The sequence below is a fragment of the Megascapheus bottae genome, chromosome 10, assembly GCF_031878675.1.
Source record: "Megascapheus bottae isolate mThoBot1 chromosome 10, mThoBot2.hap1, whole genome shotgun sequence".
Taxonomy (NCBI): Eukaryota; Metazoa; Chordata; class Mammalia; order Rodentia; family Geomyidae; genus Megascapheus; species Megascapheus bottae.
Window position 1 is genome coordinate 33,140,765 of NC_143518.1, and position 17,360 is coordinate 33,158,124.

Here is a 17,360-nt window from a genome sequence, read left to right on the forward strand (position 1 = left end):
GCCCCTTTTCCGCCGCACCCACTTCCGGGCGCGCCGGGTACCGGCCGGGCTCAAAATACTGCAGGAATTGAGAACGGGAACGCGGGCTCCAGACCGAGCGGAACCATTGGTTGACGGGCTTGGCATCCGGTCGGAACTTTGCTTCCACCGGAAGCCGGCGCTCCGCTGCCTCAGGGGGGTGGAGCTCAAGGCGGGTGCCAGTGACTTTCCCACCACGTCTTCCCCTGGAAGAGCCCACGGCAGTTCCCAGTCCAGGCCAGTCTCCACGTCGTCAGGGGAAAGGGCGGAGGGGAATGAGTGAAACCAAGGTAAGTCACAGAGTCCCAGTGTGATTACAGGGTCGACATTAGCCTCGATGGGGAGACCCGCTGGTTACTGAGAGGCCTCAGCTCGTCCAGGGTTCTGGACACTTGGCACCGGGACCCACACACACTAGACCCTGGACCCGACCCTCAAAAGGCGGCTCTCCAGAGAGGGCGCCCAGTCAGGGAGGTGATGGCCCTGGGAGTGTAGCCCGGGTACAGATACCGGCCCTGGGAGTACATGAACTGTTAGGTACTGTGGGGCGGGGGCAGAGGAGCGAGGGGAGCGGCACCCGACCGACTAGTCATCTGTCAGTTCCTCACTTTTGCATTCAGGGAAGGCTCGGGGATAAGCGACTCGCTCCAAGTTACACACTAGGTGGAATTATCCGGAATGAACCCAAGTCCCGGATCGTAGCTTCCCTCTTTCCTCTGGATGAATGGAGTACCAGGCAATCCGGTACTTTACCCCTAATGAACTGGTGATCCTCAGACATGCACATCTCCAGAGTGGGTTGGATTGTTTTATGTGTTTGCTTTTGTGTTTTGATTTTTTTTAGAGGGGCCCAGATATATAGATATATAGAGAGATGTATATATATCCATCTATAGATAGATAGATAGATAGATAGATAGATAGATAGATCGATCGATCTCCAGTCTTTAGGCAAGTGTGGAAACACTAGAGACTTCAGAGCCTTCCCGGGGAAAACATGATGTCCCTCGTTTTATTAAGATCTGGAGGGTCAGGAGTTTGACCTAGTGGTAAAGTGTTTGCCTAGCATGCACAAAGACACAGGTTCTTTTCCTCAGTACCACATACATAGAAAAAGGCAGAAGTGATGCTATGGTGGCTGTAGCCTTTAGAAAGCCCAAGGACAGTGCTCAGACCCTGAGTTCAAGCCTCAGGACTGGGGAAAAAAAAAAAAGATTTGGACCACCAGAGAAGACAACAGGACTTGGATCAGGCCACAAAGCATAAAGCGTTATCTCAGAAGTATTGTATGTCACATGAGGGTCTAGACTGAAGAAGTTGCAGTGTGGCTGGAAAGCTTATGTTGAAAATAGATGCAGATTCTGTGCTTAGTTGTGTGGATTGAAGGAATATACTTATGGATACAGATGACTGTTCAAGATGTACATAAAATTACTTGCCAACCAGGTGCTGGTAGCTCACACATTTGTAATCCTAGCTCCTCAGAATGCTGAGATCTGATGTTCAAGGTTTGAACCTAGACCAAACAGAAAAGTCTGTGAGATAATCTCCAATTAATTAGCAAAAAAAAAAAAAAAAAAAAAAAAGCTGGATGGCAGGAATGGATTGAATGACAGAGTGCCATTCATAAGGGAAAAAGCCAAGAGTGTGAGACACACCCAAACAAACATTTCATGTTTAGTAGTTTAGGGGTTTACCCTTTCTGTGTCCATTTACAGTAAAGCTTTGGTATCTGTGGAAATAGGGTTACAAGGAAACCCCCACCAAGGAAAAACTATAAATTCTTATAATGCATAGAGTTCAACACTCTTAAGATTATTCAAATTCACTTATATCATCATTCACTAGATGAGTATCCATAACTTGGCACACATAAGAGTTCATAATATCCCAGTCATTTTGGGAGGACCTGAACACCCCAGTAGTAGAGTCAACAGCTCTTAGTGAACCAAGCTAGGCGTCGGTTTAATAGCAGCCTTCGGGCTGATAGAGAGCAGCCCTCCCCTTCAGTGGGGGCTGAGCTTTTAAAGGTAAACACCACACACAGGTGGTAGTCACTTCATGTTGTCACCTTACCATGCCCATAGTCAATAACCACAAGAATGAAACCACATGCAGACGATCCTAACCACTCACAGGTGGTCAAGCAAGTTAAGCATTTCTGCAAAAACAAAAACAGTTTGGCAGCTAAGCCTGCCAGGTTAAGCTGTGTTACTGTCACAAAATTACTATTATATACATGAAAACTACTCAGAGTACTAGATTTTCATTTTATGCTCTTTATCTCAGAGACTGAGGATGATTTGATTAAAATTGAAACTGTGGTTTCAGCTTCATGTTTATCCTTCGTAGTCTAGACTTTATCATGTGTTAGGATCCAAACTCTCTTGTTTCTAAGGTACCTGTGAAGCCTTGACCTTAATCTATCCTATCAGTCGCTAACTTGGTGCTCTGAAGAAAATAACAAAGTGACACACAGCATATTCTTACTTCCCAGCTTCAACTCTCTTTCTGATTCTTAATAATCATTAGTTGATTTCCCTGCACTACTTTTAGTACCTTCTCACAAACTAGCACCTTCCCCAATCCCCTTTCATCTTCGACTCTTCTCTATATTAGAAGATAATCAGAGTATCTAAAAGGTATTTTTCAAGTACTTAATAGATGTTCCTATATATCTGCAATTTGCCATGCTTGTTTCCTTTCTAATTGTCATTTATGTTCCCTTTGTAGATTTCTCCTTAAAGGATGATGACAGACTTGTAATGGATGAACTATTGAGTGACGAGACAGAGCTATGCAGTGAGATCATGACAGGCTACAGCTGGGACATTATCTTTCTATACAGGTGGTATTCCTGTGGTAGCTAGTAAACAAGTTTCTTTTAAGTAACAGAGGATCTAAATAGTTATTTCCAATTTGTTTGTTGATCAATAAGGGTCAAAAGTTGATACTCTATCAAATGCGATATGACTAGATTAAGTCATTATAAAAACCAGGCTGTATTCAATGCTTACTATCAATCATCCACGTATTTGGCTAGAGAATTTTTAGGAGCCACAGACACTCCCGTATCTTATACCTGCTTAGATGAGAAAATTAAAGCCATGATGTAGCACAAACTTCCTGTACTCCCTTCACTGACGTTTATTTTCTGTCTTTTGTAATAACCTGGCAGGCTTAGCTGCCAAATTGGTTTTGTTTTTGTAAAAAGTGCTTAACTTGCTTGACCACCTGGGAGTGGTTAAGACCACCTGCCTGTGGCTTCATCCTTGTGGTTATTGACTATGGGCATGGTAAGGTGACATCATATGGTGACAACCACCTGCGTGCGGTGTTTACCTATAAAAGCTCAGCCCCACTGAAGGGTAGGGCTGCTCTCTATCAACCCGAGGTGGAGCGTGGCCTCTATACTGCTATTAAACCGACTCCTAGCTTGGTTCACTGGGTGCTGGTGGCTCGATTGCTGGGGGCTCGCCCCCCCCCCAAATGGGGGCTATTACACTTTTATATGTCTGTCTCAGATGATAAATGTTAGTTTTCCACCAGGTCTATTAATGTTTCTCATTCTGGATTTGCCTTATAACTCAGTATCCACTCATTAATTTAACCTGCTTAACAGTGAATATGAAGCTACTGCCACTCTTGGTTTCTCTCAAGGTTTATTTTGTTTCTGAATAGAAGGAAGAACCTATAAGCCCTCATATTCTAATTCATCCTTTGCTCTCATTTCTACTACTAATTTTATCTTCTTGTCTCCAATATTACCACTTCCAAGTCTACTGCCAAATCCCTCTTACATGTCACAGCTAGTATGTTCAGTATCACATGAAAATCAGACCACCTCACTTCCCTGCCTAAATTTCCCTGGGCACACACGCAAACATCCTGAACTTATTATCTCCAAATTAAAGTGCAACTTGCACAGCCTGATACTGTAGGGATTCCTGGATCTTGTTTGTGTTGGTTGTTTCCAATCTTGTCCCCATCATTCATTTATTCAAAAAATATTTACTGAGTCCTGTTTTTTTTTTTTTTCTTGGCCAGATAATGAGCTAACTTGTAGAAATCTGATAGGAATCAAGCAAATGTAGGGCTCACCAACCTAGTAACTCCCTTATGGAATTTACATTCCCATAGGAAAGAAAAAGTAGTTTGAAAAGTAGAAGCATCTGGGTGCCTGTGTCTGATGTCTGTAATTCTAGATTCTCAGGAGGCTGAGATCTGAGGATCCCAATATGAAGTCCGTGAGATTCTTATCTCCAGTCAACCACTCAAAAAGTGGAAGTGGCTGTGGCCCAAGTGGTAGAGCGCAAGCCTTGAGCACAAATAGGCTCAGGGAGAGTGCCCACGCCAAATTCAAGTCTCACAAACAACAAATGAATAAAAAGTAGAAACAGCAGCAGTTCAGTCCAATTGGCTCTGTGTTTGAGAATATCTAGGGACTGGCAGGTCTAAAGAGTGAAGAGCCATGGCCTAGGTATTGGTGAAACCTAAACTGAATACCAAATTTCACACAGAACTTGAGTAAACAGCCAAGTCATGGAGAGCATTTCTAGACATGTTAAGGACTTTGGGCTGCTGCTTAAGAATAACAACACTGGGAGAGAGTGAGGCAAGGGGTAACATTGTCCAAAAAGAAATATACACTTTACCTAACTTATATAACTGTAACCCCTCTGTGCATCACCTTTATAATGAAATCTTTATAATAAATTTTGTATAATAAAATTGCTAAAAAAATTTTAAAATCTGAGAACTTCCTAAGATTTCCATTTTAGAGATGAATCGGGGTGCTCTAAGAAAAAGGAATTGAAGTGTGGCAAGACAAGAAGGAGGAAAGTCAATTATAGAGTCATTATAGGAATGGAACATTGACTAGTGTGGTCTGAAATAAATCTCAGAATTTAGAAAATGGGCAAAACTTACAACTGGGAGAAATCAAGGGTGGCGTTTTATAAACAAGTTTTAGTAAAAAAACAGGACTAACCTGTTATGTGTCCACAGCTTACCCCAAGTCCTGAGTGAAACTAGTAACCTCAGACATATTTCCTTGTTACTGTATTTACTTTGCTTTTTTATTCCTTCTCATTATGGTTATATTTCCTATTATAAATAATATAGACGGAAAAGTGTTTCATTTGATTTGTACAAACTTAAAACTACAACAGTATTTCAACTTAATATAGAACAGGATGTTATAATGAGTCTGCAGTCATACTAGCTTTTTACCATAGCCTTACATGTTGAATTATAAATTATGTGGTGGCATCCTCGAGGCTGTCTCTCAGCTCACTCGTGTCCATCATAGGTAATATTCACTGCTTCTTGAAAATCATGAAGCTATGAAAACTCATAGGTGGCAGACAGAAGATCTTTGCTGTATTATGAAGAATAAATAGAATCTTATGAAAGCTGGCTCATGCCAGTGGCTCCTGTGTGTAACTGCAGCTATTTAGGAGGTTGAGATATGAAGATCACAGTTTGAAGCCAGCCTAGTCAGAAAAGTTTGTGAGACTATTATCTCCAGTTTGCCACCAAAAAGCTGTAAGTAGAACTGTGTGTAGCTCAAGTGGTTTGTACATCTAACTGGATAATTAAATATGTTTGATATATACAATTATAGTTTATATATTTTGAACTTGTATATAGTTTTTTGTAAATATTTGGATATAGTTTAATATATTTACATATAGCTTCATGTAAATATATAGCTATCTTGAAAACACCAAAATTTAAAGAACATGGAAAATTCTAGTACCATTTTTGTCATGTTCAGCATCCTCACTGGGTGGCGCTGTTGTATTAATTTTACCCTTTACATGCTGAAGTGCTTTCCTTTTTTTACAGAATCACAAACATTGTACACAATGTTCTGGATGAAAAAAATATTAGAATCTAAATTCATTGGCTTTGAAGTACATGTTTATAGAAGAGTTCAGACTTGAGAAAATAGCATTGAATTCAAGGTAGCTGCTTTATTACCTTTAATCGTTGCACAACTGCTAACTGATGCACGTCTCAGCTGTGCGCACAGCTTTACTAGTGGGTTGAGAATTGAGAATTTACATTTGTAATACCTGAAGCAGTATCTTTCATCAGGCCTCTTTAGCTTGAAACTGAAATACCTATCATTTGGTAAATTGTTATTTCCTCTAAAACAAATCCAGAGAAGCAAAAGTATTGGCATGTAGTCCTCTCTGGCACCCTTTCCTCAGCTTCCAAACGTATATGGTTAGTGTAGGTCCCCTGAGAATCATCAGCCAACCCAGTTGGAAACTGTTAAAAAAAATCTGCTCAGTATGACATTTTTATTAAAAAATTCACATTTCAAGTTTAGATATGAAATATTGTCAGAAATTCTGGTAGTATTTCCAGTTATTTTAAAGACATCAATGAGGCATTCAGATGAAAACATTAACTGTTTGATAATGTGATTTTTACAGAGGGTGGCCTGTCTGGGCTGTTTTATTGAAGTAAAAGTTTCGTAGCTTTAAAACAATAAGATTTGTTGGATACAGTGTCAGAGACTGGGGCAGCCAAGACCAAACTTCAGGGAGATTCTGTGCCTACTTCAGGACACTCTCTGGGTATAGCTGTGTTCTCACATGCAAAAGGGGTGAATACATTCCCATTGATCCTATTCAGGAAGACCTCACCCTCACCACTCTTGTCATCTTCCAGTTGTCATCTTCCATGACTCTCACGTGAATTTCAGGGAAAGACATTCACACTATAGCAGAAGGGGAAGTTATGAGACCAGTAATAACAACACACATCAAACAGTTTAGAGATAAGCTGTATAGTCATAGTTCTGGTGTCATCACATGATTCTTTAAAACTTTTCTTAATTTAACATTTGTATTGTTATAAAGGTGATGTACAATTTGAAATAGGATAGGGAAGCGGGGGGAAACAAGATGAGGGGTGGGATTGAGGGGAGGGAAATGGGGACCAAAACATGAGAAAAGGTATCAATGTTTGTGAGGTAACATACCTTCTATCTGGTGAATATAATGTAACCCTTCTATTAATTATAGTAAAAGTTATATGAAAAAGAAATAAAGGTGTTGTACGAAGGGACCTACAGTTACATAAGTCAGATGAGGAGTACGTTTCTTTTTAAACAGTTACTCCTTTCCTTTGCTATCTCCAACCATCCTCACCCGCAGTCGTAGAGTTCATTTTCAGCAAGTGTCTAGTGAGTACCACTGCTGCATTAGTGACTTGGTCTCTCCATTTCTGTGACATGACTCTTTTATTGTAAAAAAATTAACGTTATCTTTAAGTAGTTATACAAAGGAGTTAGTGTTCCACACAGTAGTTTATGATCTTGATCAGTGTCACCCTTTCAACAAAGCCAACCCACCCCTTCTTAAACCCACCTGACTTTTCTTAAATTCTGGAGGATATATATTGGATTTTTTACTGCATTCTCTCCCATTTCTTTATTCATCTCTCCCTGTCCGCTTGACTTCACCCCACCCTTTTCAAGTAGCCATTACTTTATGTTTATTTTGTCAAAGTATGATTTTTGCCTAAGGAATTACATATTACATGACTCTTCAGTGATAATACTTTATCTAGACTGAAACTATGGATTTTATTTAATATAACCTTAGAAGAAAACTACTTCTGAGTTTTCAGCATCTCATAGTACATAATCCTCTTTTCTTTCAAGTAGATTACATGTAAGTTTGTACATTCCTGTATGCATACCAAGTAATATATAATTTTATCCTTAAAGTCTTGGAAAACAAAATCACATGTCAGTTTTTCATTGTTGTTGATTAGGTTCAACTTGATAAATTATATGAATGGTATTTATAATAATAATAAAGACCTACAAATATAAGATTAATGTAAGAATATTGTTCTAAGCTAATCCATTAAGACAGTTTGAATTTGAATCACTTTTGCATATTGTTCTTGAATAATAGCAATGTTAGCTCAATATATATATGCTTGCATACCAGGTAGATAACTGTCTGGCTCTCTCCTTGTGTGACTTCATCTAGTTCTCACAACTGCATGAAGTATTTCTGTTGCCATTATTTTATGAGGATGAAAATAGGCAAGTTGGGGCCCGGAGTTTAGCCTAATGGTAGAGTATTTGCCTAGCATGCATGAAGACCCAGGTTCAATTCCTTGGTACCACATACATAGAAAAAACAAGCTGGAAATGGTGCTGTGGCACAAGTGGTAGAGCTCTAGCCTTGAGAAAACCCAAGGACAGTGCCCAGGCCTTAAGTTCAAGCCCCAGGACTGGCAAAGAAGAAAAAAAAAATAGGCAGCGGATGTAGCCTACGGCTGAGTGCTTACCTAGCATGAGGCCTTGAGTTTGTTCTTAGCACTGGGAAAAAGAAAAAATTAAGAGAGCCAAAAAACACTTTTAAAAAACTTAGATTTTGTCCTTAGCTTCTCAAATGCAATGCCTCATCTTGAACTTCTATATCATACTGATGAGATCCAGAGTGCAACTGACCTATCAGTCTAAAATAAAGCCTAACAGAGAGACTCTCCAAAGCATACTGAATATTTATTTAGAAATAGCAGATCAGAGTAGGGGGAAAGAAATGGGGACCAAAACACGAGAAGGGGTACCAATGTGTGCAAAGTAATGCACCTTCTATCTGATGAATATAACTAACCTCTCTATTAATTACAATAAAATATATGTAAAAGAAATAGCAGATCATTGCAATATGAGTATATGCATGCAGTAGTAAACCATGGACATTTTCAAAGAGGCTGAAGTAAGGGGAATCCTTTCAAGACAAAAATTTAAAGGATTGCATCAGATATTTGAAACTCCTCATTGGCCATAATGATAAGAAGAGGCGGCAATCCAAGGTCAAACATGGTGTTGCTGGGCAGGGCTCCTTGCAGTACTTTTATTTCAGACAGTCTTGACCTCTACTAGTTAAGATAATCCAGGAGTTAAGAGTATCACTGGCCTGCTGATGCCAGTTAGTACCAGTTAGTACTAGTACTTGTCAGTTATTAGTTATGCTTTCCTAGTCATAAATCTGTGCTATATGATCAGTGAGGCTATATAACATAATGGAATAATAGTAGTACAAGATCACTGCACTAGAAAACATGTAGGTATTGGTTTATTAAGTCAAGCAAGTCCTTTCGGTGTCAAGGGGAAACAAAGAAATAGAGTTGGCATTCTGCTTTTTTTTTTAAACAAATGAAGGCAAAAGATGATATTAAGTTCTCCAGCAGTTTGTCTCTTTACCAATATAGACTCCTAGGTTTTATTTAGGAGAAAGCTACTTCATTTCAGAGAAGAGAAAAAAATATTTGCTAAAATTCATCTTCACTGGACAATGCCACCTCTTTGGCTCAGCAAAGGGAAGAGAGAATGAAATAAAGAGAAATCACAGGAAATAGAGGGGAAAAAAAACACATTCCCAAGGAAAGGATGACTCATTCTGGGCAGAATTGAGATCCCAACAAAGATTTTAATAGCCTGCTAGAATAGCTGTGGGTCTCCATGGACCATCTATATCTGGGTCATCTAGAGAGCTGCCTTAAAGTCCTGGTTTAAACTTCCTAATTTTAATGAGATCCTAATTCACTTATGCTAGCGATGGAGCTCAAGAATTTGAGCTTGGTTCTCATCACACAGTTTGACACAGGTCAGCAGGAGAAATAAAGGAATGGAATGGGATAGGGGGCGCGGTGGAGGAGACACAGTAGAGAACTGATCATGAGAGAACTATATCATTCCTGGAGTTGCTCAAAAGTGTGATGTGAGTTCTCTCTATAGGTGAATTTGGAGATAGGATGTGACTTTAGATTATTAGGAATGCTACAGCAAGTACTACATGCCAGACCACTTAATAGAAATTCATGGTCTCAAGTTAAAGATGAGGTTATCAGTAGGGTTGAGTTCTGAGGACTGTGAGGTCAGTCTGTTCCCTGCCTCTCCCTGAGCTTCCTTCTGGTAGGTTGCTGGCAATCTTTGATGTCCTTGATTTGTAGCTATATCACTCCAGTCACTGTCTTCGTCTTTCATGCCGCATTTTTCCTTTGTGGCAAATTTTCTCTCTTTACAAGGACATCAATCATACAGGATTAAGGCCCAGCCTGATAACCTCATTTTAACTTGATTACCTTTATAAAGACCCCATTTTCAGGTATTAATACCTTTCGAAGTTTGGAGAGTTAAGATGTCAATATATATCTTTAGAGGTCACAGTTCAATACATAAAACATTGTTCAAAACATGAGATAAGCCACAAGCTATCGCAGGAAAAATGTTTATAAAAAGCCAAGAGTTGAAGCCAGACCAAGTGTGCCAGCACCTTCAGAACAAATATGGGTAGAGGTACTGTATCTTCCCTTTTAATTGAGTATGAATTACTTAATAACATGTTGAAATATTGATTAACTTTATTTTTCTTGGAAATAAGCTCTTTTAAAACACTGCCTGGATAGTTTCAGAAAGAACAAACAAAGTTAATTGAATTGGTGACACTTTGGGTCTCTCATAGAAAACTAAGATTTAATTCAACAGACACTAAGAATTATCCTAACGCACTTACTTACATGGCAGTCTGAGTCATAAGGCAATGCACAAAGACAAAATTCAAACCACAGTCATAGTTTTCACCACAATTCAAAGAAGTGTTCCAACCCCTATTAATTCCTATCACATCCTTCGCTAACAGTCATGTTAGTTAAAATGTATAGCCAGCATTTAGTGCCTTGGGTTGTAAGTCCATACTGCACTGAAGATGGTCACGTACCAGCACTAGGACATCCTCTTCCACCCAATCACACCCCGTTCCCCCCCCCCACACACACACACAGGCAGTGCCACAGTTTTATAGCATGGCTTCCTTGACTACTGGAGGAATTTAAGGAACAAAAGTAAAAGATACTTGGACATCTTGGTATATACCTTAAATATATGTAGTAAAACCTGAGCAAAACAACAAAATGCATATAACAGAATGAATCATCTTCAAGGCTCCATGTTCACCATGAAGTGCAGGATCTCTAGAACATTCTGCAGAACCATGGGGCTATAAGAAAGAGCTTTACTAGAAAAAAAAAATACTGCAACAGGACTGGTGGGAGACAAATTATAGAACAATTGAACCCCTCTCCAAGAAGCATAGAGATCACTACATCTCCAAGGATGTTCTTTCCATCAGGAAAGAACAGAGCCATTCCAAACCAGGAAGAGTTCAGAAATGACATGTACCTCGGTCTAGTATGCAGATGGCTTCTTAAGTCACTCTGATCTCCCTGCCTTTTCTCTCTGTTCTTCTTGCCCCTTCTTTTCTGCTCCAAACTTTTCAGAAAATAGGCCTAAGAAGGAGGGGAGGAGTGGAAGAGGGTGTCAGGTTGTACTTTTCACCCTCTGTAAGTAAAAGAATCTTAAGATATCACTGAAGGAATGGAATGGGATATTTATGATGGCATTGTTTAGTCACTATTATTTGAAGAAATAAGTTGATAATACTCTTTACTGTAAACACTTCTTAGAAAAGATGGTTAGAGTAGAATAGTAGTAGAATACTAATCTAAAAATTTTTTAAATGGATCATTCTTAGTGTTTACTCTTCTATTTATAGTCATCAAACTAGCTGTTAAAGATGTAGGAATTCCCTATTTAAAATTAAAGCACTGTTTGTGAAGTAATGCACCTTCTATCTGGTGAATATAATGTAACCCTTCTATTAAAAAAGATATGAAAAAAGTAAAAAAAATAACATACTGTGTGTTTCCTTTTTAGCAAAAATGCATTAACTTCCTCTTAGTAGGCAGACATTACTTGTTGGCCATATGAACATGTAAAATTACTCAGTATTATGTCTTTTTCATCTTCCAGGGTTGATGGAAGAGTGATGGCCCCCACAAGAGGCAACCAAACTGAGGAACTCATTAGAAACTTTGCACAAAGTATGACTTTTAAGAGTCTTGATAGAGGATCATAGTAAAACTATAAAAAAAAATGTAAGGCTATAATAATTTTGCTCAATAAGTTTGTAAGGTTGTTTTTGTACCTTGTAGGTAGGTAAGAGCAGGGCAGGAGATTCCTGAGGAAAGGAAGAAGTGCGGAGAGGTGACTGGCAGGCAGGAAAGACTCGCTGGGCATCCTTTGGAAGTCTCAGGGAGATGAGGGAGAGAAGCCCTGCCAGAAGTGAGGAAAATCAAAATGTGACCATGGCTGTTTTGCCTGGTTCTTCCCTGTTTGTGTTAATATATACTGTCCTGGGGCTTATACTCAGGGTCTGGGCACTGCCCTTGGACACCTTTTGCTCAAGGCTAGAGCTCTGCCACTTGAGACACAGTGCCACTTCAGGCTTTTTCTGAGTATGTGGTGCCAAGGAATTGAAGCCAGGGCTTCATGCATGTTAGGCGACCACTCTACCACTAGGCCACGCTACTGGCTCCTCTCCAATGTGTTTTTTATGATCTCTATAAAGAATTGCTCCTCCCATTTCTTCAGCCTCCCTCTTCCCCACACCTCTTCCTACCCTGTCATGGCTTCTCCTCCAACCGGCCTATTTCAAGGCTCATCTGCTCCAATGAGCCTTTTGAACTGTGCTCACTGCTGTGAAAAATGGCTCTCCATCTCTCTCCTCCCTTTCAAGTCAGAGAGTTGAGAAGTTGTTATTGCCTCCTGTTGTGTCCTTCTCCTCCTCCTCCTCCTCTTCTTCTTTTTCTTCTTCTTTTTCTCCTTCTCCTCCTTCGCTACTCTTGAGGCTTAAACTTAGAGCCTGAGCACTGTTCCTGGGTTTTCTCAAGGCTAGAGCTCTACCACTTGAGCCACAGCATCACTTCTGGCTTTTTGTATGTATGTGGTACTAAAGAATTGAACCCGGGTCTTTGTGCATGCTAGGCAAGCACTCTACCAACTAGGCCAAACTTCTGGCCCTGTGTTAATATATTTTAAGGGTTTCTTTTAAAAAAACAATTTTATTGTGATTAATAGAAGGGTTACATTATATTCACCAAATAAAAGGTGCATTACTTAACAACCATTGCTACCCCTTCTCATGTTTTTGTCCTCATTTCTCTCTCTCACCCTCTCCCCTCATCTTGTTTTCCCCCTTCCCAATTCTATTTCAAATAAACATATATACAGTATATCAGATAACAAGGTAAGATGAGAAATAACATAGTACATCAAGAACAACAGTCATACCTTATATGGCTCTTGTTTCTATATCTTGGAAACAAGGGTTTCTTATAATTCACATTGTAGCCAGGCTCTATTGCCTCACGCCTGTAATCTTAGCTATTCTGGAGACTAAGTTCTGAGGATCTCAGTTTGAGCCCAGCCTGAGCAGGAAAGTCTGTGAGATTTATTGCCATAATCTACCAAAAAAAAAAAAAAGAAAGGAAAAAAAAAAAAGACTGGAAGTAGAGCACTGGCTTTGAGCAAAAGAAGATCAAGGCCCAGGCCCTGAGTTGAAGCCCTAAGACTGGCACATACACACATGCACATACACATATCACTTTATATTTTAAAAACAAGATTTATCAGTGACCAAACAGGAAGACCTGTCACTGACTCTTAGGAACTTACAATTTGAAACAGTGTGTACAAAAGTATAGAGAGACATACAAATTAAGGTAAGGACTCATAGAGCTACCAACAGTAGTCTCAAAATAAGTGATACATATACAAGGGAAAATATATCGAAATTTTCTTTATCCCCATAGCTTCTAAAGTTTTGATAGATCTATCTACTTCATGCCCTTAGCACTTTTCATTTTCATCAGCATAGTAAATCAGTTAATTGGGTATTTTGAAGAATGTCTCCATGGTTTTTATTTTTTAATCTTAAAACTAACAGATTGGACCTAACTACTTATGATTCTTTCCAAAGTCATCTAAAAATTGTACTCTTCCCTTTGGTTAATCTCATATTGTTACTGTATCTGACTTTGTTACCTGGTATATGTATGTTCATTTGTTTATTTGAAATAGGAAAGGGAAGGGGGGAAACAATATGATTGGGAGGGGTAGGGGGAAGAAAATGGGGACAAAAACATGAGAAGGGTTGTCAGTGTGTGAGAAATAATGTACCTACTACCTGGCAAATGTAACTGTAACCCCTCTATGTGTTACCCCAACAATAAAAAAAGTTGTGACTAGTTGAGGTTACTTTAATCAGAGCTAGTGATGCCATAGTCAGAGTTTAAGTACAATATGATTAAATTTATTTTTAACTACTCAGTATATGTCTATTAGGAGGGTTGCTAAAATAAACTATAGACTCCTAGTTAATTTTAGAAAAATAATGAAGTTTTGGTTTGAATTTTGTTTGGTCTATTTTCTTTATTTTCCAAGACAAGTTCTCATTGTGTAGCACAGTTAGCCTCGAGTTCAAGAGCCCCCTGTTCTAAGATTATAGATAAATATCACCATACCTAGCAGGAATGAAGTATATTCCATATAATATTTGAATTTGCAAAATATCTAAGTAGAATGCATAAAATTGTTCCTTCTTAAATTGAAATTCAAGGTAAACTACATTTCCCAGACTTTCATTTTCTAAGTCTAGCATTCTTACTTTGATGTCAGCTTTTAATTCTAGAAGGCAAAGTCTATGCAACATTAAACGCTAACATGAGTCATAGATCCTGCCCTCAGATCTTGAGTCAAGTAGACCCAAATATAGATAATTACGTTACAAGATGAAAGTAATAAATTCATGTTACATACACTAGGAACATTCTAGAGTTCCAGAGGAGGGAGAACTGCTTCCGGCAAGGAAAGCCTTGCAGCGTGAAGATCAAGACACTGCAGGAAAGGGACTGTCAGCACTCTGTATGGCTTGAGGAAGGCATGAAAAACTCAGATGCATTATGTGTGTGGGGGTGGGGGAATGAATGTGTTGAGATGACTATAATCCTGAGTTAGGAAAATAAGTACAAAAAGGCAAGGTGGGGTCTCCTAAGGGATCCAGGCCAGAGCAAGAAGTTCACATAGGCTAAGGAGATGGACTTGATGCTTTTTCTGATTTGTGGTCTTGCCGAACACCAATCGCAACATAGGAAGCATCAGCCCAAGGCCAATCACTTTCAAGAAAAATTGGGGACATTCATGTTGTCCTGAATGCATTCCTCAAGGAAATGATGCTAAAGTAGGAAACACACCTATAGATTCAAATCCACACCCCCTCCATGAGGTCATTTCCTATTTCTGAAACTTAGTTTTCTTCTTTATCAAACAAACTGACTAAATTTTTTGTTCTGTTGTTCCAATTCTCAGGCTTGAATTCAGGGTCACATGCTCTTGCTTAGCTTTTTCACTAAGGACTAGGGCTCTATCACTTGAGTCACAGCTACACTTGTGGCTTTTTACTGGTTTATTAGAAATAAGAGTCTCACAGACTTATCTTTCTGGCTGGCTTGGATGCATGAACATCAGACCTCAGCCTCTGGAGTAGCAAGGATTATAGGTATGAGCCACCAAACCTGGCCCAATTTATTTATTTGCTTTTTGTTTATTTATTAATTGTTTCATCATTTTTATTTTATAAGCACCTAAGAGTTGGTGCTAAATGTCATAATTTCTATTATTTTGCTGGGGAAAAATTATAGAATGAAATGAAACATGTTATGCTTTTATAAATTTTAACACATTTTCCTCCAAGGAATCTGAATAAATTTGTGGCTGAGGGTTTTTGGTAAAGGAGATTTCTTTCATATTTTTTAGCTTTTCAAATTAATGGTTGTGCTAATGCAATCTTTTATGATTATCCAGTGAATCTACTATTTAATTCCTATTTGTCACTTACAATTCTTCATTTATAAGACCTATTATTGTCCATATTGCAATTTAAAGAAATGTTTGATTTGAGTAATTCATCCTTTACTCACACAGAAATTTTGATACTGTATGTTGAAGTAAAAAATATTTTAATTTATATGTGGGAATTTTAAACAGGAAAATGTTCACATCGATTTGTCCAATTATTTCTCTTCATTATTTTATTTCATTAGTAAGTTTTTAGAAGGAACTCAGTAAATACTAATTACTACGTAAGTTATTTACTAACCTCCAGATAGAAGTAATCTCAGTAGATTGAAAACTTTCAGAATAATTCACCTTTTCCCTTGTAAAGACATTTTTTAAAATACAGAACAGCATACTAAACTGAAATCAGAAAACAAAACAAAAAGAAAATATTCATAATATCTAGTCCAAATACTTGACGTAAGTTGACTTTCCCACTATCAATGAAAACTACATCTTCCTATCTGTGAAATCATACGGTTAAACTAGTTTTCCTGGGAAGAGGTCGGGTGTCCACTTAATTATGAAGGGAATGTAGGAGTTCTAACTTAATTGTCCATGACTTGTCTACATAGTGTGAATGTTGTAGCGTAGCAGGTGAACGCAGAAGTCTTTCCTAGAGGCTGGGTACCTGACGAACTTAACAGAATACTTAGGGTCTATATCTGTGAAAACTAGAGTGAAAGGGGAGAGTTGAGTGGCTATAATCTTTGATGAGTTTCTTGGAAAGACTCAATCTGTTAACTTGTTATTTCTGATTTCCCCACTCTAATTCTGCCTCAGTTGCCTTATTGTTTATATCAAATAGTTCATAACGGTTGATGAAAAATTCATTCTGAGAACATCACCCAAAGGAACACTTCTTCAAATTGTTCTAAGCCATGCCAAAGTCTGAAATAACTACCATGGCCAAATGTATGTGTTTACAGGTACTCCTTCCCAATTTGGACTTTTTTTTTCTTTTCAAAAGTAAATTATTGTCCATACCCACCTTTATTCAGCCTCATTCCTTGTCCTTTGTACTGAGAATCTAAACCAGATTTTTCCTTTTTTTATTTTTGCCAGCTTTGGGACTTGAGCTTTGGGTGCTATTGCTGAATTTCTTTTGCTCAAGATAAGAACTCTCCCATTTGAGCCACAATGCCCCTTTCAGGTTTGGGATACTTTATTGGAGATAAGAGTCTCACAGACTTTCCTACCTGACCTGCCTTTGAACAGTGATCTTCAGATCTCAGATTCCTGAGTGGCTAGGATTACAGGTGTAAGCCACCGGCTCCTGGCTTAAACTGAAATTTTGGCTGAAGGTAAAGTACCTGTTTCCCCTTTCTCTTCCTACTAGACCTGCATTTAGGCTTATTCCTATACACAACACAATATGAGCTGAGTTTTAGGTTGATTCTCAAACTTTGCATCTGGGATCAGTAAACTTGGTGCATGCACAGCTGTAACAGGATTCCTGAAGACTTCAAATATATGTCATTTTATCCATCCCAGAAGATCAGTGGTTTGCATTGGTAACATTTTGGCAATTTTGTTTTTATTAATGTTTTGATTAGTGTCAGTGAGA

The 17,360-nt window shown here is 38.7% G+C and overlaps 1 long non-coding RNA gene across 1 annotated transcript; it reads left to right on the forward strand.

Moving 5' to 3' along the window:
• Window positions 1–161: 161 nt before the first annotated feature.
• On the forward strand, window positions 162–15,669 carry LOC150057871 (uncharacterized). The gene is made up of 3 exons (XR_016536850.1): window positions 162–308; window positions 2,752–2,866; window positions 11,870–15,669. It is a non-coding gene; the product is annotated as an uncharacterized LOC150057871 (long non-coding RNA).
• The last annotated feature ends 1,691 nt before the right edge of the window (window positions 15,670–17,360 follow it).